Source organism: Macaca nemestrina, chromosome 18 (assembly GCF_043159975.1).
Source record: "Macaca nemestrina isolate mMacNem1 chromosome 18, mMacNem.hap1, whole genome shotgun sequence".
Taxonomy (NCBI): Eukaryota; Metazoa; Chordata; class Mammalia; order Primates; family Cercopithecidae; genus Macaca; species Macaca nemestrina.
Window position 1 is genome coordinate 75,766,000 of NC_092142.1, and position 23,111 is coordinate 75,789,110.

Here is a 23,111-nt window from a genome sequence, read left to right on the forward strand (position 1 = left end):
ATTTGTATTTATTTACTTGTTTATTAACTGACTCCTAAATTTAACGTTGAGCTCAGGGCAGTGGTTATATGTACTGTATTCACTTATTTGTAACCACATATGGTGCCTAGAACATGAAAGGCATTCAGAAACATTTTTGAATAAATGAATGTATAAACATCTCATAAATCAAAACCATTTTTTTTAACTAAAATCCTTTATAAAATTTCACCCTCCATTCTTTTCCTGAGCAAACATTTAAACTCAGTTTTATGGGATTTTTGTGTCATCCTAAACCCAAATGATCAGCCTGTACAAAGCACATTTTGGGGAATGAAGTCAAAGCCATTCCCAGGATGGGACTCATCGTATTTGCTTTCAGTGGACATGCACATGAAAAGCATGTCATCATGTCATCATCAGGTCTCATATGGCAAATAGCCGCCACATGAAATAAGGCAATTTCCTGAAACTGAAATGCAAAAGAGCACTAAGAAAATGTCTCTTAAAGAAATCAGAGTGAAACTGCCAGGTAAACGTCTATTTCCATAGACAACTACATGATGGAGATATTTCTTGTTTTTATTAAACCGTATAGGAAAGGCTGTAAAGAATTGCAAGTAGGCTAAAAAGTTGCATAGCTACACAGGAAAAGTGATTGGACTGAAAAAGTGGCCTTGTTTTTCTCTCCTCTCATTTTCGCTGTTTACCTTTCTCCACTTTTCTTTAGTATGCACTGAGCACAGAATCTTTTCTTACTATTGTCTTCAGTGGATTATGTTTGTGATGATTACTTGCCTGCACAAACACAGCCATTCTTGTGCATTTATAGGAAAAAAACTAGTGAACAATGATTATTCCTTTTTCTTTCTCCCAGGACATAGGAAACTCCTAGGAGAAACTGAGTGAATATTGTCAAATACCTTAACAAGTAAGTGTAACAAATTCTGATTATGTAGTCAAAATGCTATATTTGAAGCTATTTTATATAATCTTCTAAATATAGGAAAGAAATTCAGGTATTCTGGCATCAATATTCTTTAAAAACATATTCTGGAAAAATAAGTTGATTTGATTCTAGGTCTGACAAACTTTGTTTCAGCCTAAGAATTCTTTTGGTTCAGAGAAAAACAGGAATCAGACTAGTTATAACAAGTGATTACACTTAATATGTTTCATAGGTTTAGAGATTGAGTATCTACTATTTAAAGCTCATGGATAAGAATGAGAAAAAATGATAGCATGTAAATACCTAGAAAAACGTTTCATTTTAATCTTATACAAATATGTAATGCTGGGAATAAAGCTGGACATAAACACAGTTGTAAAAAGGACAATGTATCTAAGAGAATTGCAGTAATTCAAACATTTATTTTGAATCTTTACAACATTGGTTTGTATTTATGCCATACTTGTGTTTAAAAGTAACACTGACATATTCCTTTATATTATTGATAGACACATTTCTTTATTCCTGTGATGATACAGGGAACTAAATAAAAAATCTGGTTTGCTCAAATAGAGCATATTACCAGATCAACTCTGCAATTCTCATGTTACAAATGTATGCATTTGCATTCAGTATTTACATAAGCAGGCCCAGATAGACATACCTATCATACTGATGGTCCCAGATTTTCTTTAATTCTGGCATATGGAATAAGATGAGTAAATACAGTTTCAGACAGTCCTACAAGTCACAGTCTGAATGTGATTTATGGGATGTGAATTGCTCCCCTGGAGTGAGTAATGTGAAGAGCCAGAGGAATCTAAATTCTGCTCCAGGGGTTTGACTGAAATGCTGGCTCACAGATTCATCTTTTGCTGTTGACCTGATTGATTCCCATGTGTGATGTTTACCCAAGTGGTCTTCAGGGGAGTTTAGGGATTTTCTATTGATGTTTCAAACTTACATTTTCCTAGACAAGAAAAACAAAAATCTCAGCTCTTTCCATGCTGTTGATTATAAATATAAATCCTAATTGTGGTGACTTGGTCTTCTCCAAAGAAAGTACCTTGGTTCTCATTGTAGCATTACACTGTGGGAAAAACACCAGGTCTGAAGTCAGTAGACTAGAATTCCTATTTTAGCCCCTAACCAGGGTTTCTGGCCAAGGACAAGTCACCTCACTAATCTAGGTTTCAGTTTTCTTTATATCTAAACTGGTATAGCTATAATATGCCTAAATAATATTTTAAAAAGTATAATATCACTTGAATAGTTCAAGATAACTTAGAGATATACATTACTTATCCGAAGCAACCCCTAAAATAACAAGGCAAATAATAATTAATAAACCAACAATGTTCCCACCTATGAGTGAGAACATGCGGTGTTTGGTTTTCTGTTCTTGTGATAGTTTGCTAAGAATGATGGTTTCCAGCTGCATCCACGTCCCTACAAAGGACACAAACTCATCCTTTTTTATGGCTGCATAGTATTCCATGGTGTATATGTGCCACATTTTCTTAATCCAGTCTGTCACTGATGGACATTTGGGTTGATTCCAAGTCTTTGCTATTGTGAATAGTGTCACAATTAACATACGTGTGCATATGTCTTTATAGCAGCATGATTTATAATCCTTTGGGTATATCCCCAGTAATGAGATGGCTGGGTCATATGGTACATCTAGTTCTAGATCCTTGAGGAATCGCCATACTGTTTTCCATAATGGTTGAACTAGTTTACAGTCCCACCAACAGTGTAAAAGTGTTCCTCTTTCTCCACATCCTCTCCAGCACCTGTTGTTTCCTGACTTTTTAATGATCGCCATTCTAACTGGTGTGAGATGGTATCTCATTGTGGTTTTGATTTGCATTTCTCTGATGGCCAGTGATGATGAGCATTTCTTCATGTGTCTGTTGGCTGTATGAATGTCTTCTTTTGAGAAATGTCTGTTCATATCCTTTGCCCACTTTTTGATGGGGTTGTTTGTTTTTTTCTTGTAAATTGGTTTGAGTTCTTTGTAGGTTCTGGATATTAGCCCTTTGTCAGATGAGTAGATTGCAAAAATTTTCTCCCATTCTGTAGGTTGCCTGTTCACTCTGATGATAGTTTCTTTATAGGTGGGAACTGAACAATGAGATCACTTGGACTCGGGAAGGGGGACATCACACACCGGGGCCTATCATGGGGAGGGGGGAGGGACTGCACTGGGAGTTATACCTGATGTAAATGACGAGTTGTTGGGTGCTGACGAGTTGATGGGTGCAGCACAGCAACATGGCACAAGTATAGATATGTAACAAACCTGCACGTTATGCACATGTACCCTAGAACTTAAAGTATAATAATAATAAAAAAAATAAATAAATAAAAATAGGAAGTGTAATATAGGGAAAAGAATAACCAGAAATATATTTTACATTTACAACACACTAGACATCTTCCTTAAAAAAAAAAAAAAAAACAAAAAAAACAAAAAAAACAAAAAAACAACAATGGACATAACATGAAAGGAAGAAATACACAATCAACCCAAAAGAAGTCACAAAAAGAATAAAAAATAAGCAATTACCAGGTAAGACTTATATAAAACAAAAGCAAGATGGTGGATTTAAACCCAACCACAATAATCACATTAAATGTTAACAGTTAAACCATTGAAGACAGATTTTCAGATGGGACAAAAATCAACAATACTCCACTTTAGGATGCCTGCAAGAAACCCACATTAAATATAAATAAATAAAAGTATAAAAAAATCAGAAAAAGTAGATTTTACAGAAAGTATATACCTAGAGACAGAGGGTCATATAATGATAAAGCAGTCATACTAAAAAATTCACCAAAAGCACATAATTCTAAACCTTAATTCGACTATACTAGCAGAGCTTTATCATACAAGGGGATAAAACTAATAGAACTACAAGGGAAATAGACAAACCCACATATTCTAGTCAAATATTTAAATACTCCTCTTTCAAAAATTGATAGAAAAAGTACATAAAAACTCAAGAAGGACATAAAAGACTTGAACATTATTAACCTACTTGACCTAATTGACATTTATAGAACATTACACCAAATATAGCATGCTACACATTATTCTAAAATGCACATATAGAATGTGCCAGGAAATCCACAAAAATCTCCTAAAACTAAGTTTAGCAAAGTTGATCTAAAAAATCAATATACAAAAATTACATTTCTACTTACTAGGCACTAACAATTGATATTAAAAATATTGGGCCAGGTGCAGTGGCTCACACCTGTAATCCCAGCACTTTGGGAGGCTAAGGCAGGCAGATCATGAGGTCAGGAGATCGAGACCATCCTGGCTAACACGATGAAACCCCAACTCTACTAAAAATACAAAAAATTAGCCGGGTGTCGTGGCGGGCACCTGTAGTTCCAGCTACTCAGGAGTCTGAGGCAGGAGAATGGCATGAATCCAGGGGGCTGAGCTTGCAGTGAGCCCAGATTGTGCCACTGCACTCCAGCCTGGATGACAGAGGAAGACTGTCTCATAAATAAACAAAATACTTTAATAAGATCAAAACATGTAGTACTTAGGAATAAAATAGATACAGATGTCATTAGTTTTTAGGAAAATACAAAGTAAAGTCACTAGATACTACAATACACCTATTAGAATGTCTAGATTTTAAAAGACTGTTTATGTTAAGCACTGGTGAGGATATGGAGCAACTGGAACTCTCATATTCTGATGGTAGTAATGTAAAATGGTGCAGCCACTTTGGAAAACAGGCGCTGTCTTAAAAAGGTAAATATGCACCTACCAATAACCTAGGCATTCCAATTTTATGTATTTACACCCCAAAAATAAAAGTATATGTCCGTGCACATACTTGTACATAAATGTTCAAAGTAGTTGTAACTGGTAACAACCCAAATGTCTATCAACTGGTCAGTGCATAAACAAAATTTGGTATGTTCATACAGTGGCACGCTACTCAGCCATAAAAGGAGTGAACTGATGCATGCAACCATATGAAAGAATCTCAAAATAATTGTGTTGAGCAAAACAAGATGGAAACCTTCCCCCCAAGAAAAGAGTACATACTCTATAATTTCATTTATGAAAAGTTCTAGAAAATGCAAATTATAATTATGGAAATTAGATCAAGATTTACCCAAGGATGGAGGTATGAGGAGTTAAGGTGGGAAGTTTTAATAGGAAGGAATTAAACGGAGAATAAAAACACGAATGGAAAGATGGGTGTGTTCATTATTTTGATTGTGGTGATAGTCCCATGGGTATAAATATAATTGAAAGTTATCAGATTGTATACTTTATGTGCATTTTGTGTATCTCAATTTTACCTCATTTAAAGTTGTTTTGAAAACCGTAGGAAATGCAATTATAACCAGGCTTAAAGGATGTGTATAGCCCTATATGTATATATTAGGGAAAATTTAAGCGTGTTTCCCCCAAATGTTTAATAAACTACATTTCTGAAATGTGATTAAAAACAGGTTCTATCCATGGGCACTTCACAACTCTCCTCTGTTTTAAATGGAGCGGATAGTTTTTTGTCTGCCAAGCACAAAGTCAGAGTCCTTAATGGGAATAACAGAAGGCTGGCCTAACCAGTAGCTCATCTGATTTTTAAGTACTTTCTATAATCAATAAGATAAGGAATTAGGACTTCAGGCACTTGTCACAGAGTTCGATTCTTAACTGACTGTTGCCAATGCCATGGAGAAAATAAAGCTAAGATAATGATATTGGAGAGAATTTTTTTTCAATTACATCTCATTGAGTCATTTGCTCAGATTCTAGGAACCCAATTATTTGGTCCATCTGACTTTCATATGTATTCCTAATGCTTTTATTATAAATAATCTGTCTTTAACAAGCATCAGAAGTAAACTCTCAGGAACATCTAGTGATATATGTATGTGTCTATATATTATATACATGCAAATACATACGTGTGCAGCTTCTGAGTCTTGTACCATTTACAATACAGTGCTCCTAAGATCTAGATCAAAGAGATTCTCTTTTCGTTTCACCAGTTTTTAAAATTCATAATATTTGGTTGGTTTTACATATGGACAGTGTCGTACTGAGATAGGAGGGGGAGTTTGACTCCAGAGGCAGACTGGACTCTTGAGGTGCTGTTCAGACAGTTTTGTGCAGCTTCTCATGCTAGTTGACTTGGATTTCACATGACCAAAACAGATATCCCATGTAAGATGACAAAAAAAAATCTACAGGAAAAAGTTTCATGATTACATGTTAAAAATATTGAATTAAATTTTTAACTAGTTTCTTTAGAGTAGCACTTCTTGGAAACATCACGCAGCAGCTAACTCAAGAGTGGTAGACTCTTGAGTTAAGAGTCTGAAGCTTAACTCTTCTGAAGCTTATTTAAGCTCCAAACGCTTTTACATAAAGGTACCTATTACCCGTACACTACAAGACTTCTGTAGTGTACGATTTGGGAATGTTTTATGGCTTATTAGCGATAATCCTGGGAGGTTGTTATAATTAATTAATTAGATCATTTGAAACACTTAATTTATTTCACTAGAAAATTAAAACCCCAGGGGATTATAACTGACAAAAAACAAATAATTCTTGCAAATTAAACATGTCCTCTAAAAAAGAAAATGAACAAATACCAATTTTAAAAACTCTATACAAAGCAAAGGATGACTCTCGGTATGTAAAACTAAAAGAGAACAAGATAATATGAGAGAAACAATAAGAGAAACAGAAAGTCATTTCAAATGGTTCCTATTTCCACTAACAGGATTTCTAGAAAGATAAACTGAAGACAATGAGGACGTAAAGGTAATAAAAATTAACATGGAAAAATTTATGAGGCTGCAAAGAGACATCAATATTCAGATCAAAAGGGCCTACTAAGTATGAAAAAAAAATCCCTGCATTGACACAATCTTGTCATAGTTCAGAGCAAAAGAGAAGGTGCTAAAAAAGTTGTTAAAGGAAAATGAAGACACCTACAAGGAAATGAGAATCAGTTGCATCAGACTCACCATTATCAGCGCTGGCTATTAAAAGACAACAGAATTAATTCTTTAATGTTCTCAAGCAAAATTGTTTTCATCATGGAATGCCATACCCAGCTGACAAAGTGTGATAGACAAAGATTTTGTCAGACACTCAAGGACTCAGAAAATTGACTTCTTTCTACCCACCCAAGACACACACACACACACAAGATAAGATTATCGTAAGAAAAAGGAAAGCTAGTCTAGGGGGTTGCTAAACGGAGATTCCAAGAAGACATCCACCTAAATATAAACAAACAGGGAAGCAGAGGACAGTAAAAAGAGTGAGTTTGAGAACAATGGAATGTACTGTTTTCAATAGACGACAGGGGTGAAAAATGGAGGGATCAGAGTGCTTTTGCAAATAAGGTATGTATTTGCTTTTCTTAAGAAACAAAAGGTCAATTAGAATTTCTGGAAAAAAAAAAAAAAGATAAGTAATGATGCAGGGCAGGCAAGCCTCAGAATTGGAGCTTAGCTCAGAGGATTCTTGGCTTCACCCAGGAAAGAATTCAAAGGCAAGTTGCTGGTGTTAGACAGCAACTTTTATTGAAGCGATGGTGTACAGCAGCAGCAGGGATATCACTCCTTGCGAAGCAGAGCTACTGCATAGGCAGTGTGCCCAGGGTGGCAGCTCAGAGGCAGTTCTTCAGTTATATTTATACTCACTTTTAATTATATGCAAATTAAGAGATGATTATCCAGAAGATTCTAGGAAAAGGGCGGTAACTTCCAGGTCATTGAGTCATTGCCATAGAAAGGGGCAGAGGTAACTTTGGGTGTTGCCATGACAATGGTAAACTGGCATGGCACACTGGTGGGTATGTCTCATGGCAAGGTGCTTCAACCCCCTATCTTCTGTTTTAGCTAGTCCTCAATGTGGTCCAGTGTCTGAGCCCCACCTCCAGAGTTAAGCCTGCGTCTGGAGTCAAACTCCACCTCCTAACTCAATACAACATTGTCCATATAAAACCAACAAAATATATTATGAATTTTAAAAACTGATGAGAATTGCTTTGATCTAGATCTTAGGAACACTCTGTTGTAAATGGTGCAAGAGTCAGAAATTGGATTCTTTGAGATGAAAAATAAATACAAACATTTTAGCTTGTCTTAAACAATATTTGCATAGTACTACTATGTAAATAATGTTTGTTGATTTATAATGTCTAGAATCTGCTAATAGTAAGCATGGAAGGCAAATATGGTTAGAGAATAAGATATGTATATTGTCAATTTTGAAATATTATCAACCACAAAAGTAGACTTTGCCTAATAGAAGATGCAAAAGTAGGAGAGAAGATGTAAAGGGTAGGAGTGCTGATTGTTAATCTTACCTAGTTGACTGCCCCAAGTATACTAGAAAGCATATTATTTAGAATGGCTGCAATAACTAGAAACAGAATGATAAAGATTATATTGGCTGGGGACCTAGAAGAAGGGGGGAGTTCTTCTTATAAGTCCTCTGAATTTTTTTGCTTTGTTAATGTATTCATTTGTGAGGGCTGCCACAATAAATGATGACAACCTGTATGACTTCAACAGAAATTCATTTTTTCACAGTTCTGGAGGCTGGACTATAAAATCCTGGTTGATTAGCAGGTTGGTTCCTTTTAAAGCTTCTGACAGAATCTGTCCCACGCTTCTCCTCTAACTTCTAGTGGTTACCAGCAAGCCTTGGTGTTCCTTGGCTTGTAGCTGCATCACTCCAATCTTTGCCTGTCTTCACATCGCATTCTGTGTGTGAGTGTCTGTGTGTGTGTCCTCATATTTCCCTCTTCATATGAAGACATCAGTCATGTCGAATCCAGGACCCAACCTGAGTATGACTTTATCTTAACTAATTATATCCGCAAAGACTCTGTTTTCAAACAGTGTCACATTCCCCCAAAAATGCATGTAGGTAGACATGCATTTTTGGGGGGAATGCTATTCAACCCATGGCAGTCATCATATATGCAAGTATTAGTTAGATAAAGAGATTCATACTTTGAGAATGTCTTGATATATTGTACAAGCATATTTGTTTGTTGGAACCCATTCTCCTATTTATCCTAAACAAATTCCAAATACGAGGCTTGGCTGCAGAAGGTTGATTAAGGAAGCAGCCATATGAACATGCTTTTGCCCTTTCTGTTAAAACTCTTGTACAAAACATTGTCTATGGTGTAGTTTGATCACCCTTATGTAAGGATTTTTGTAATTCATTAATTTAGCACCAGAAAAAGTTTCTTTATAAAATGGAATGCTTCCTTTTATTGACTAAGAAATATTCATTTTATTTCCCGTTCTGTCTTCACTGACAGAAAATTTTTCTATTACACATAGAAGCAAATTACAGAGAAAATAATTGCCTGTTCATTGGAGAAGAGTCTCCCTCCTTCCAGCAATTTTTTGGATAATTTACCTTGTCTATTAATTAACTAATTGACATTTAGTCTAACAAATTCAGTCTGTTATAGAAACAGGAAGCTGAGCAATAGACAAATACAGTAGCTGAAAGGTATCCATAGCAGTGAGAATAAAGACGAGTGTTACTTTACGAAGCAGAATTGGTGGGACTTTATACATGGAGTGAAGGAGAAAGAGGGGAATGCTACTCAGAGGTTCAAGGCTGCACATGTTTGAGAGAGTGGCAGCTCATGCTGACCAAGAAAAAGAAATAGGAACATATTTGGAAAACAAGAAAATGAACCCAGACTTTCCTCTGGACTCCTGGTTTTCTGACCATTGAGTGGAGGGCCAGTGAAGTGCCCACACCGCATAAGCAACATTCATTCATAGGTTAATTGACTTACTCTGTGAATTCATTCAACAAATATTTACGTTCATCACTTCACTTTTGTTGATACAGAGGAAAATAAAGACAAGTCCCTTTTCTCCTGTAACTTACATTCTAATGGAAGAAAAACATAACACATGGTCGGCTAAACATGTCACGCAGTGTGAGGTAGTAAGATGAACATAGAGAAGAACTAAAGCAGGGTGGAGAATAAAGAAACGTAGGGATGCTGGTTTAGCTTCTGTCACCAATGAAGGACTTTTTGAGGGATTAGAGCTGAGCAGATGCATAGGTGAAGTAAAAATCTGTGGGCATCTAGAGGGAAGAGCATGTGCAAATGCCCTAATGCAGGTGCATTGTCCGCCTGGGAGTTAATAGGAGCTAGGCAGATAGAGGGACAGAGATTAAAAAGGAGTCTGGGATATAGGAAGGGGCCAGCTGTTGTAGGGGCTTGGAGGCCATGGTAAAGGCTTTAGATTTCACTCTTAGTATTTCTTTTTCTTTTTCTTTCGTTTTTTGTTTTTGTTTTTGTTTTTGTTTTGAGACGGGGTCTCATTCTGTCACGTAGGCTGGGGAGTAGTGGCGCAACCTCGGCTCACTGCAACCTCTGCCTCCCGGGCTCAAGCAATTCTGCCTTAGCCTCCCAAGCTCAGCTAATTTTTTGTATTTTTAATAGAGACAGGGTTTCGTCATGTTGGCCAGGCTAGTCTCAAACTCCTGACCTCACGTGATCCACCTACCTAGGCCTCCCAAACTGCTGGGATTGCAGGTGTAAACTACCATGCCCGGCCTCTTAGTGTTTTCTAATTGACCTTGTGTCCCTTTACAAAAATGGTAATATTTTGCTGATGATAGTTTTCTCCAGATTCTGGGCCTTGACATCTATCTGTTCCTCAGGAATGTTTTAGACTACATATTCCTAAGGACTTTGTTTTGCTTGTTACCTGCAATCCCACCCCTACCACCAACCCCAATTAAGTAAGCTATATGTGTACGCATATTTTCATGTGTCCAAAATTACTCTTGACAACAGCAAAGTTTAGACCAAAAGTGCAGGTATTTATGATGAGCTCCTTTAAGATGCATGTTAGATGGAAAGAATCTTCCCAGAAATTTAATTCTGAAATCTCAAAACATAGCTGTAACTAAGAAAAATATTTAGGGCAAATGTTTGTTAAGCTAATTTATCATAAATCCTTATGGGGCCTCTTATTGGCTAAAATATTTTTAACAAGTTAATTATCTCTCTGTATCTCACTTTGACCATGTGTCCAACCAGGGGTGCAACAAATGCATGTCCTAGAGATAAAAAAGAGGCACAGATTCTGACATGACATGCAGAATAACATCTAACAGATAAACATTAACAATTATTGTTGTTAGGCATGTACTTAAAACCTGTATATTAATAATACATTTATATTCTTAAATTTTTAAATGACAGTCTTAAACTTTAGAATCTTAAGTTTTTGCTCTAATTTACATTGCTTAAATGGAATAATTTGTTACGTCTCACTTTGATTAAAGCCATTAATAACGTGTTAATATCATGTTTAAAGTTCACAACGTTGCATGTACTCTGACTTGAGTGTATTTATAGTAATAATGCTTTCACGTAAGTGTTCTCAGCACGTCTCTGCATCTGCAATGCTATTTCACAAATTAGATCAACAATAGTTTAATAACATTATCTAATAACCAATGTAAACCAATTGGAAATATTTTCAGTTGACCCACCGTATCTTATAAAACTCATTGTAAATTTTGTTGAGCTGTTAAACACCTTCATATACTTAAATAAGTTACAGATAATGGGATTTGGAAATTGGGACAATTTTTAAAAATATCTGTAAGCTTTCTCCCCCCTAAAGGCTTGTTATATACATGAATTTCTGTCACAGGCGTTTGTTGTACAGATTATTTCATCACCCAGATACAAAGCATAGTACTCAACAGGTATTTTCTCTGATGCTTACCCTCCTTTCACCTTTCACCCTATCGTAGGCCCTGGTGTATATTATTCCCCTCTATGTGTCCATGTGTTTTCAGCATTTAACACCCATTTATAAGTGACGACATGTGGTATTTGGTTTTCTGTTCCTGCATTAGTTTGCTAAGGATAATGTTCTCCAGTTCCATCCACGCTGCTGCAAAGCACATTATCACATTCTTTTTATGGCTGCATAGTATTCCATGATGTAAATGCACCACATTTTTAAAAAATCTAGTGTACCGCTGATGGGCATTTAGGTTGATTCCATATCTTTGCTATTGTGAATAGTGCTGCAATGAATATACACATGCATGTATCTTTATGGTAGAATGATTTATATTCCTTTGGGTATATACCTGATAATGAATTTGTTGGGTTGAATAATAATTCTGTTTTTAGTTCTTCATGGAATCACCACACTGCTTTCACAATGGCCAAACTAATTTGCCCTCCCACCAGCAGTGTATAAGCATTCCCCTTTCTCTGCAACCTCACCATCATCTATTATGTTTTTTTTTAATACCACCCATTCTGACAGGTGTATATGGTATCTCACTGAGGTTTTGATTTGCGTTTCTCTAATTATCAGTAATATAGAACATTTTTTCATATGCTTGTTGGACGCATGTATGTCTTTTGAAAAGTGCCTGTTTGTCTGTTGCCCACTTTTTTATGGGGTCGTTTGTTTTTTGCTTGTAAATTTGTTAAAGTTCCTTATAGATTTCTGGATATTAGACCTTTGTCAGATGCATAGTTTGAAAATATTTTCTCCTATTCTATAGGTTGTTTGTTCTGTTGGTAGTTTCTTTTGCTGTATAGAAGCTTTTAAGTTTAATTCGATTCCATTTGCCCATTCTTGCTTTTGTTGAAGTTGCTTTTGGCACCTTCATCATGAAATCTTTGCTGGTTCCTGTGTCCAGAATGATATTTCCTATGTTATCATCTAGGATTTGTAGTTTTAGTTTTCACAGTTAAGTTGTTAATTCATCTTGAGTTGATTTTGTATATGGTGTAAGGAAAAGGATCTTATCTTCTGAATATGGGTAGCCAGTTATCCCAGGACCATTTGTTGAATAGGGAATCATTTCCCCATCGCTTGTTTTTGTCAGCTTTGTTGAAGATCAGATGGTCACAGTTGCATGGCTTTGTTTTGAGGCTCTCTATTCTGTTCCATTGGTCTATGTTTCTGTTTTTGTCCCAGTAGCATATAGTTTTGGTTACTGTAGCCCTGTTGTATAGTAGTTTAGAGTTGGGTAACATGATGCCTCCAGCTTTTTTCTTTTTGCTTAGGATTGCTTTGGCTTTGGGGGCTGTGTTCTGGTTCCATATGAATTTTAAAATAGTTTTTTCTGGTTCTGTGAAGAATGTTATTGGTAGTTTGATAGGAATAGCATTGAATCTGTAAATTGCTTAGGGCAGTATGGCCATTTTAATGATATTATTTCCATGAATGTGGAATGTTTTTCCATTTGTGTCATCTTTTTTCTTTGAGCAGTGTTTCATAATTCTCATTGTAGAGATCCTTCACCCTTGGGTTATCTGTATTCCTAGGTATTTTATTTTTATGGCAATTGTGAATGAGATTGTGTTCCTGATTTGGCTCTCAGCTTGGCTGTTGTTGGTGTATAGGAATGCTAGTGATTTTTGTACATCAATTTTGCATTCTGAAACTTTGCTGAAGTTGTTTATTAGCATAAGGAGCTTTTGGGCCAGGACTGTGGGGTTTTCTAGATACAGAATCATATCATCTGCAAATAGGGAGAGTTTGGCTTTCTCTCTTCCTATTTGGAGGCCTTTTCTTTCTTTCTCTTGACTGATTGCTTTGACCCTGACTTCCAATATGATACTGAATAGGAGTGGTGATAGAGGGCACCCTTGTCTTGTACCAGTTTTGAAGGAGAATGATTCCAGTTTTTGCCCATTCAGTATGATGTTGGCTGTGGGTTTGTAATAGATGGCTCTTATTTTGAAGCATGTTCCCTCAAATGCCTAGTTTATTGAGGGTTTTTAATATGACGGGCTTTTAAATTTTATCAAAGGCCTTACTGTGCCTATCGAGATAATCACATGATTTTTCTGAGGAATTGGGACTATTTTTTTTTTTTTACATTTTTAATACAGTATTAGTCAATTACACGTTCTTCATTTGTTTGGAAAAGTAAAGAAACTTAATATTAGAGGAAATAATTTTGCAACTGTGTTGGGAAGAGATTCTAATCACTCAAATTAGGGAGATTCAAACTTGAGTGTGCATACAGAAGAGCTTGTAAAACCAGTTTGTGGGGCCCTGCTCCCAGGGCTTTTGGTTCTGTGGGTAGGACTGGGAACTGGGAATGTGCTTTTTTCACAAGTTCCTTGGTAATTCCGATGCTATTACCTGGAGTCTGCCCTTGGAGAACTAGAGCAGTATATCCTGTTTATACAACTATCGTGCATATATTTTAAAGTTATCTTAATTTGTGCATCTGCTCACCTAAGATGATTATATGTGACATTTCTATTTCTCACTTAATTTAATAACTAACTTTTGAGAACTGTGGGCAAGAAGGATACTATGTTAAGTATTACAAGAAGCAATAGTTGTGCACAGTGAGATACTTTCCAACATTTTTCCAAAGCACTGGGGATACACCAAGCACCAAAGTCCATATGAAAGCATTCATCTATCCACAGTCAAATAAAATTCTGTGGGATAAGGCCAAACCACACTCTCACGAAGTCAATTTGGCTTAGGATGTGTCTGCATGCACACATGTACATAATCCATTGAGTTAATTGATCTGAAGGGAACAATCTGGACCATTTGGAAATTCCCTGCTTCTTGATGAAGTGGTAAGAACCACAGTTATTCAACTATAAAAGTGAATTTTTGAAAGGTCATAATGAGCTTTATTCACCCTTAGACCCAGGGCACCTAATGGGCTTGCTCTGAAGAGTGCCTTTGAGGGAATTTATTTGACTTGGGCAATTTTTCCCTCAAAGTAGATGCAAATTGACGTATCTTAAAAGAAATAGCTCATAGACCAAGCAGCACAAGCTAGCTTATGGAAACTCAGATGGCAGAGCCAGGAGGATGGATCATTATTGCTCTACTCCTCAGTAAAAAAAAAAAAAAAATACCACCAGTATGCTTCCTTCAACACACCTAGATGTCCTTGCTGACCCCATTCTCTCTTCATGTAACTGGGCAATGATTAATTATTGCCATAGCTGATTAGGCTTCATGATGTATGCTTCTCATTGCCGCCACCTCTGTAAATGACCTTGTTTCAACCAGCACATCGGTCTCAGCCCAAGACCGGGTAGCTTCTCACACTACAAAATGCAACATGAAAATTGGTTCTCTGTCTTGCAATCAGAGTAGCCTCCCACCACAAACACACACACACACATATACACGGTCAATGTGAAGGGAAGGGTGAAAAATAGAGACAAAAGACGAAAGGAGAATTTTATAAATGTCTTTGATTTGACCAGTACTAATATATTGCTTCCAAACTATGTGCTTATGCCTCTATTTCTGCTCAAATCAGAGGTTTGGACTTTTGCTGTGTGGTTTTTTTTTTTTTTTTTTTTTTGGATCAGGAAATATTCACCATTCAGGGTGATACACAAAGCCCATAAAACACTGCCTATCTCATGAATACTTTGTAAGTGTGTGGCAGATAAATGCGTGGTGTGGTATGGAATATTGGAGTGGGTGGTTGACCAAGACTGTGAAAGTGAAATAGAAGTAAAGAACGTGAGGCAGAAACCAGAGTGAGGGCCCTTGAGGGACTAGCATGAGAGAGGGTAGAATGGAGCTGGAGACCCAGGGAGAGTGGAAAGGCATACAGATGGGCAGAAGCAGTAACTGGGGGGTCAAGGAGAATGTCAGTTATGGGAACAAGATTTGCCTGAAGTGCAGATCACAGCTCACTGGAGTGTGACAGTGGGTCACAGAGTGATGGCTCAAGTTAGAGAAGAAATAGCCAGAGTCTGTGTGGCCAAAGTCCCACTGGTCTTCAGATGAAAAGTAAACAAAGGCAGCTCAAAACACATAGTAGCAAGCAGGGCAAAAGGCTAAGTAGAATCAGCTCTCCTCATGAATTTTAAGGGTTTGGGGAGCAAGGAGAATTTCATGAAGCTCACTAGATAATATTCAGCCCAGGTTATTAGAGAAAGCTGAGGATGCCTTGAAAAAATCAAATCATAAATACAGTGGTTGGAAAAAGATAGTAGAGGTAGCCAATTAATAGAGGATTCAAAGCCAGATTACCTTGCAACATATATAGGGAGAGGTTTTTTTTTAATATTAATAATGAAATATCTTGTATATGTATTTGTTGAGGAATGCTTCTAAACCTGCATTTCCTACTCAGTAAAGCACTGAAACGCAATTTCTTCCTATATTTACTTCTTTCTAGGTAACCAAAGACCCTACGTTGTCTTAGTGGCATAAACAGCAGTCATTTGTTAATTTCCATGTGACTAGGAGTCAGCTGGCAGTTCTGCTGATCTGAGCCAGGCTTGCCTGATGAGTTTGCTCATGTGTCTGGTGTCTGTTAGCTGCATTGTGGGCCGGAAGCTAGCGGATCTAGGATGGCCTTGGCTGGGATGAAGGAACCCTCCACATTTCTTTGACACCTCTCTATCATGGAGTATTCTCATGGTGAATCCAGATAAACATAGAAGAGCACAGAAATGCGCTAACATTTTTGATACTGCTGCTTGCTTTCAAACTGCTGGTGATCTATTGGCTAAAGCAAGTTACGTAAGTCCAGAATAAGCGTGGGACAGAATTAGGGAAAGGTTTGGTGAGGGGAATTATGACCATTAGAGGCCACTCAGGCATTCAGTCTACACTACCTGACTTTTCTTTAATTGTAGAAAATGAAACAGTTCTGAAAGGCTTAAAATTCACTATATTTAACTATCTGGGAAAAAATACCCTGCTGTATTTCTTTTCTGCCTTTTTTTCTATAATTATATGCATTTCCCATTTTCAGTTATCCCACTGCACTCATTTTCACAACTTTGCACTGTTCTTAAATGCCATGATTTTTTTCAAGCATGCATAACATTCTGACTTGCAGTTACGGTGTGCTAATTTAAACATTTTCAAATTACGGAAACTTTATTATATACAAGATTGCTTCCTTAGGTGAGTTGATTTAATTGGAAATTAGTGGGTCAATCATTCTTAAGTTCCTCTGGGCCTATTAGAAAATACTTTCCAAAATATTTGTTCTACTTTCCATTATCAATTACAAATGCACCATGCTCTCTCCAACCAGGTGTATTACCTACCTTTATAAAATATTGGCAATAAGAATAATAACCGCAGTTACCTCAGAGGGCCATAGTTGGTACTCACTGAATGAATCCATAGGAAGTCACAGAATGGTGTTAGGTATTAGCTAAGCTCTAAATAAATGTTAGTAAAATTATGAATAGTATGCTAATTTGAATGTATTTGATTTTTCATGATTAAGTTTAAATATTATTCCATCTTCTTCTGTGAATCATCTTTTTATTCTCTCTTCTCTCCTTTTGACTCCTAGCTTGTTATTTTCCATCATCTGAGTTTTATTTCTTTTGCTTCCCCTACCGGCTTCTATTTCCACATTCTGTTTTACATAAAAAATACTGAATTTAAAGTTTTTATAAATTCTTTACAGGACCGTATTATATGAAGCAAATTAAATTCCCGGTTTCCATGTCCTCCAGCTTCTATAATAATACATAAACAGAACAAACGGGATCTGGAGACAAAGACGAGCCTGGAAATACCTTCAACACTGTTAAATATGTCCATTTCCTTATGCTTTTTCTCAATAACTGAAATGTCTCCATTTCCCTCCATTTCCCATAATGGAGTTTGCCCAGACCAATCGGATGATGATATCACTAGGACAACACCATCAGCTGTTTTGACTCTGGCTATGCTAGTTCTGTAGGGGAGTTGGGTAGTTTCTCTGGAAGTGATAAGAAGCTGGAATTGTTTGCTTCATGAAGAGTAGCACACTGTAACACTAGAGTTACTCTGTGCGTGGAAGATAAATGTCTTCTCCCCTCACTTTGTTTTATTGGCAACAATTAAGCTGATTTAAAAATAAATCCATGCTGCCTCTGTGTGGACTCCACGCTCAAACATTCGTAATTGCTTCCCGAGTGTAATGGCCTAGATGTTAATTTTAGATAGTTGAAATGGCAAGTCATATATTTTTAAATCATTGAGTCATTTTTAATTAATGTCTATTTGTTTTAATTTTGAAGCTCTGCTGAATTAATCAATAATGGATGTTGAAAGCACAGGCCATAGTGATAGTTATGTGACTTCTTTTTCCTTTGCAATTTCACAGATAGAAGATTTATTCTTACTGTAGATCTCAGCAGCCTCAGTGTGTGATTTTATTTCGCCTGATTAAGTGAGGAAACTTTCAGCTTTTCACTTAAAGGATGCACATTAGGACTTTTCTTTGGCATACTCGAACTGCCTGCATCACTACTCTTGGCTTTTGAAGCCATTACTAAGTAAAATAAGAGTGACTTGAACAGAAGCACTGTGATACCAGGACAGTCAACCTGGTAACCAGAGGACTGCTAAGTTACCAACTGGTGGGTGGTATGGATATGCCAGGCAAAGGAATGATTTACGTCTCAGGTGGACGGTGCAGAACAGCATGAGATTTCATCACACTACTCAGCATGGCGCACCCTGTAAAAATGAATTGTGTATTTCTGGAATTTTCCATTAAATATGTTCAGACTGCAGTTGAGTGTGGGTAACAGAAACTGTGGAAAGTGAAGCTGTGGAAAAGGGAGGACTCCTGTATTTTTAAGGAGTTGGCAGAGTGAAGATTTAAACAGCTCCATCAGATGAAAACTATGATTTAAGAAACTCAAAGGGAAATGTATTTTTTAAATATTTGAGGGTCCTTGGGTCCATGTATAACCCTGCAAGAAGGAAATATGCTAAGTAAAAGAAGTGAAGATCCTTTGAGATTTTTTAAAAACCTTATTACCTACCCACCACAAAATTAGAAAGCAAAATTGAAAGTTGAAATTTTGAAACTGATTCCAAGTGTTGTTCTGAATGCAGTGAGGGAAGGAAATGGGGGAGAGAAAGATTTGGTTTCTGCTATAGCCGAACAGTGCTTTGGCCACCCTTGCTGTGGCACTCATCTAGCAGACAACTGCACCACTCCTGCGTCACAGCTATACCTACAACTCACTTTGATAACCTTGCACGCACCTCACTACCACCACTGCAGAGAAAGTTCTAAAACTGTGGCACCAACAATACTTTCATGGCCAGGTGGCAGATTCCCCAGAGATAAAGAACACAGACCTGTATACCATGGGGGCTCACTTTACAGCATGTTAATAGCAAAGCAATCTTATTCTGCAAATACTACATATGTGGATTTTATCAGTTTCTCTCCCGGAAAGATCGTGCAAATACCACACTGTCCCATGAGAAAACAGATACCTGATGATTTGAAAAGATGTTTTAACTTTTAAATGCAGTGGCATTCATCTAAGGGATTCCATGATTCCCAGGACCACCACTTGAATTGTCAACAACACCTGTCTTCCTCCCCTTCTGCCCAGAGAGGCAGATTCTTAATGATGTTGAGAGGGTGTGTCCTCTGCTTGGCTCAGGAAAGATGCTAAAACAAGAAGGGTTAAGTAGGAAAATAATTTTTTTTTTTTTTTTTTTTTTTAAGGCAGAGTTTCGCTCTTGTTGCCCAGGCTGGTGTTCTATGGCGTGATCTCAGCTCACTGCAAGCTCCGCCTGACCTGAAGCCTCTCGCTCCCCGAAGGAACTCTCTACCATAAAACATGGTGAACCATTGTCAGAGGTTGCCATTCTGAAACAAGAACAGTGTAAATCCTCAAAACGGAGCTTTGACTAATGCGGTGAGCACTTCACATAAAGATGGTGCAAAAAATGGTGGATACGAGAAATAGGAAAAATATCGCACAGCCAGGTCTCACTGAAAGACTGGGGGAATAGACATGCGTTGACAAAAAGTATAAGCAAAGCAAAGGCCTGCTGTGACTCTAAAACAATTGTCAGAATGACCCTTGTGCCAAGAAAAACATACTCCTGTGTTATTATATGACAATTGAAAAGAAAAACTAAAAATGGTCAACATGTAGTGGAGACAGGACATAGAGAACTGAACATTAATCAGGAAAAATACTACTATATCAATGATTTCTTTATCTTTTTTAGCAACGCAAAACTGTCAAATAAAATTCTCAATAGTAGTCCATTGAAATGGGGGAGAATATCCTGGCAGATTGTGTTGAGTAGTGGTGGGTAGAAGAAAGAGTGGAAGATGTGAATTCCTGCATACTGGACCTCCCACTTATCCTTCTAAGGTTGCCCCCCAGCCCCAAACAATTCATTTTAAAACAATATTCTATGATAAGAAAAATATATGGAATAATCAGCAGTGAGTATTTCATCACAAACAGCCCTCAGAAAAAAACCAAGGTAGGAAGCATATCTTGAAGGTTCCTCCATAATATATCTGTATACTCTTCTTTATTTTTCTCCCATGATTCATACCTATGAGGATGCTTACAGGCTTCCCAAGTTCACCAATATGCTGCGTATACACCTGCTCACTCCAAAAGCCAGATGTCATGAAGCTGATCTTTACTAATACCTTTCCTTTCAATTGATGCTTACTTGGTAGCTGCTTGTGGCAAGGTAATACACTCAACATGGAAGGAAAATATAAGTACCAGACACTACCTAACTAACTCTGAGACCTGTGGCCAACCCTACTACTTTTCACTGCCCTCTGTCATCTCTACAGGAGGAAGGATACTCTTTACTAATAATCATAACACCTATTTAGTGAGAATCTACTGTGAACTCTCATACACTGTTGGTGACTATGTAAATTGTTTCAATCACTTTGGGAAACTGTTAGAAAGTATCTACTAAAGTTGAGTATATCTACAGTCTCTGACCAAGAAATTTCAATCTTAGGGGTAGTGTGTGTATACATAGTGTGTGTGTACATAATGTGTGTGAATCTTAAGAAGAAATCATAATAACAAATACGTAAGTAAACCAAAAGCTGTCGAATGAGTAAATAACTTATCACATACTCATTCAATGGAATTGTATCCAGTAGTGAGCATAAACAAACTGCAACTTCTTGCTTGCTATAACAAGGATGAGTCACAAAAACATGTTGAATGAATAAAACCAGATACTCCTCTCCCCAAAATAAGGCAAACTTGATATAAGGCATTAGAAGTCAATGTACTGGTGGCCGGGCACAGTGGCTTATGCCTGTAATCCCAGCACTTTGGGAGGCTGAGGCGGGCAGATCACTTGAGGTCAGGAGTTCAAGACCAGCCCAACTGAAATGGTTAAACCCCAACTCTACTTAAAAAAAAAAACAAAACCTGGCATGGTGGTGTGCACCTATTGTCCCAGCTGCTGGGGAGGCTGAAGCATGAGAATCGCTTGAACCCAGGAGGCGGAGGCTGTAGTGAGCCAAAATCACACTGCTGCGCTCCAGCCTGGGTAACAGAGTGAGACTCCATCTCAAAAAAACAAAAAACAAACAATAACAAAAAGAAGTCATCATCAATATGCTGGTTACCCAGTCTCTATATTGGATGGTGTCCTGGCAATGGCTGTTTGGTCAGTCTAGATTTGTTTGTCAAAATTTGCTAAGTTATATACTTATGATTTTTGTACTTTTCTGTATGTATGTTATACGTTGATAAAATAAGAAAATCAATTTAATTTATCGCATTAACAGAATAATGAAGAAATTAATAAAAGCGTCACCATTGATGCAGAAAAATCAATTTAGAAAATTCAGCCTTTGTTAATGAAAACTTTCTTAGCAAACTTGGAATAAAAGGGAACTTCATTAATCTGATAGAGAATATCTGTAAAAATCTTTCAGCAAACCTTGCATTTCGTTGTGAAATATTGAAAGCTTTCCCTTGAGATTAGGAATAACACAAGGAAGCCTGCCATCACCAATTTTCTCTGACATTTTACTGAAAGTCCTAAGCAGCACAGTAAGGCAAGCTTAGGAAATGAAGAAATAAAACTGCCATTATTAATAGATGACTTGATAGTGAGCACAGAGTGTCCAAAATAATTCAGATGTAAGCTATTTTAATTGTCAGTTTAGCAAATTCAGTTTGTTATGTACACACAATGAAAACAAAAACTAAACTAAAATGTAGAAATTTATAAAATCAAAATACATAGGAGCAGGCATCGGTCTATTGTAAAGCCATGTAAGACCTCTACATAGAACATTACAAACCACTCTTTTATAAAATGATAGTCTTTGAGTAAAGTGGTTCTTAAATATCAGGACCTTCTAAGTAGCAAACTTTGAAGTCTTTATTTTAATGATGCTAATCAATGCTAACACACTTTTTCCTAATTTCATTCTGAGGCACAAATGACTCACTGCTCTATAGTTCCACTTTAGGGTTAATAAAATATGATCTCATTTTTTTCCTTTTGAGTCACTGAAATGGCTTTTTAGCTTCTTACAAAACATCAAACTTTCCATTTTAGAAAGAAAAAAGATAATGCTGTAATTGGGAACATTCAAAACAATGGTTCTCAAGTCCTAATATAAATGTAAGAATTGCAAAAGGTATTGTGCTTGAGAATCATCATTGGAGCATTTGAAGGGACTGGGACTCTTCTGGCCAGCCATCTGGCTGGTTAGCAATACCCAGTCTTCATTTAGAGTCATCCTGGATCACTGATGTGCTTTTGATTGAAACATAACATCTTTTAATCATGCATTTATTCAACACATATTTGATGTGTGCTTGATCTGTGACAGGTACTGTGTTAGGAACTAAAGATACAATTACGAATTAGATCAGTGCTAGAATGCCTTCTCTCTGTCCCTCTCTTTAGCCTATTCTATTTCCACATATATTTTATTTCTCACATATATCCTATTTTATTTCTCACATACATTTCAATTTCCGTAAAGATATCCTGTTGTCACATAGCAGTGTTGTTTAGCCACTGTCATCCCTCCTGTGTCTCCACGTTTTGTTTCCAGATCAAATAAGGTGTTGAGATTTTCTTTCCATTAAAGATCTGAGGAAATAAAGATAAGAGATTTATTCCAAAATGTTAAAATTATGATAGAGCAAGTGCTGTTACATTTTAAGGGGTCATTTGGTGGCTAAATACGTACGACAATAACATGTGTGATGACTGGTTTCAACAGATCACACATGTATACAAATAGAAGTTTCCTAAGATACACTTTTTCTTTTACTGAGTGTTACTTAGCACAGGGTAATTTTATTTGACTTGCAATTTCTATTGTAAAACAACAAATGTGAAGGCTCCAGAAAGC

The 23,111-nt window shown here is 36.8% G+C and overlaps 1 long non-coding RNA gene across 4 annotated transcripts in view; it reads right to left on the reverse strand.

Moving 5' to 3' along the window:
• Positions 1-23,111, reverse strand: part of LOC105491250 (uncharacterized) — a 44,215-nt gene that overhangs the window by 20,747 nt on the left and 357 nt on the right. The window contains exons 2-3 of one of the 4 annotated variants that reach the window (XR_011616190.1): positions 22,719-22,846; positions 1,893-2,018 (exon numbers count right to left, since the gene is read on the reverse strand). This is a non-coding gene — a long non-coding RNA (uncharacterized lncRNA). Of the gene's footprint in view, positions 1-1,374; positions 2,019-19,466; positions 19,599-22,718; positions 22,847-23,111 lie in introns of those variants that run through there. The other 3 variants (XR_011616189.1, XR_003020293.2, XR_003020295.2) reach the window with 3 other exon arrangements.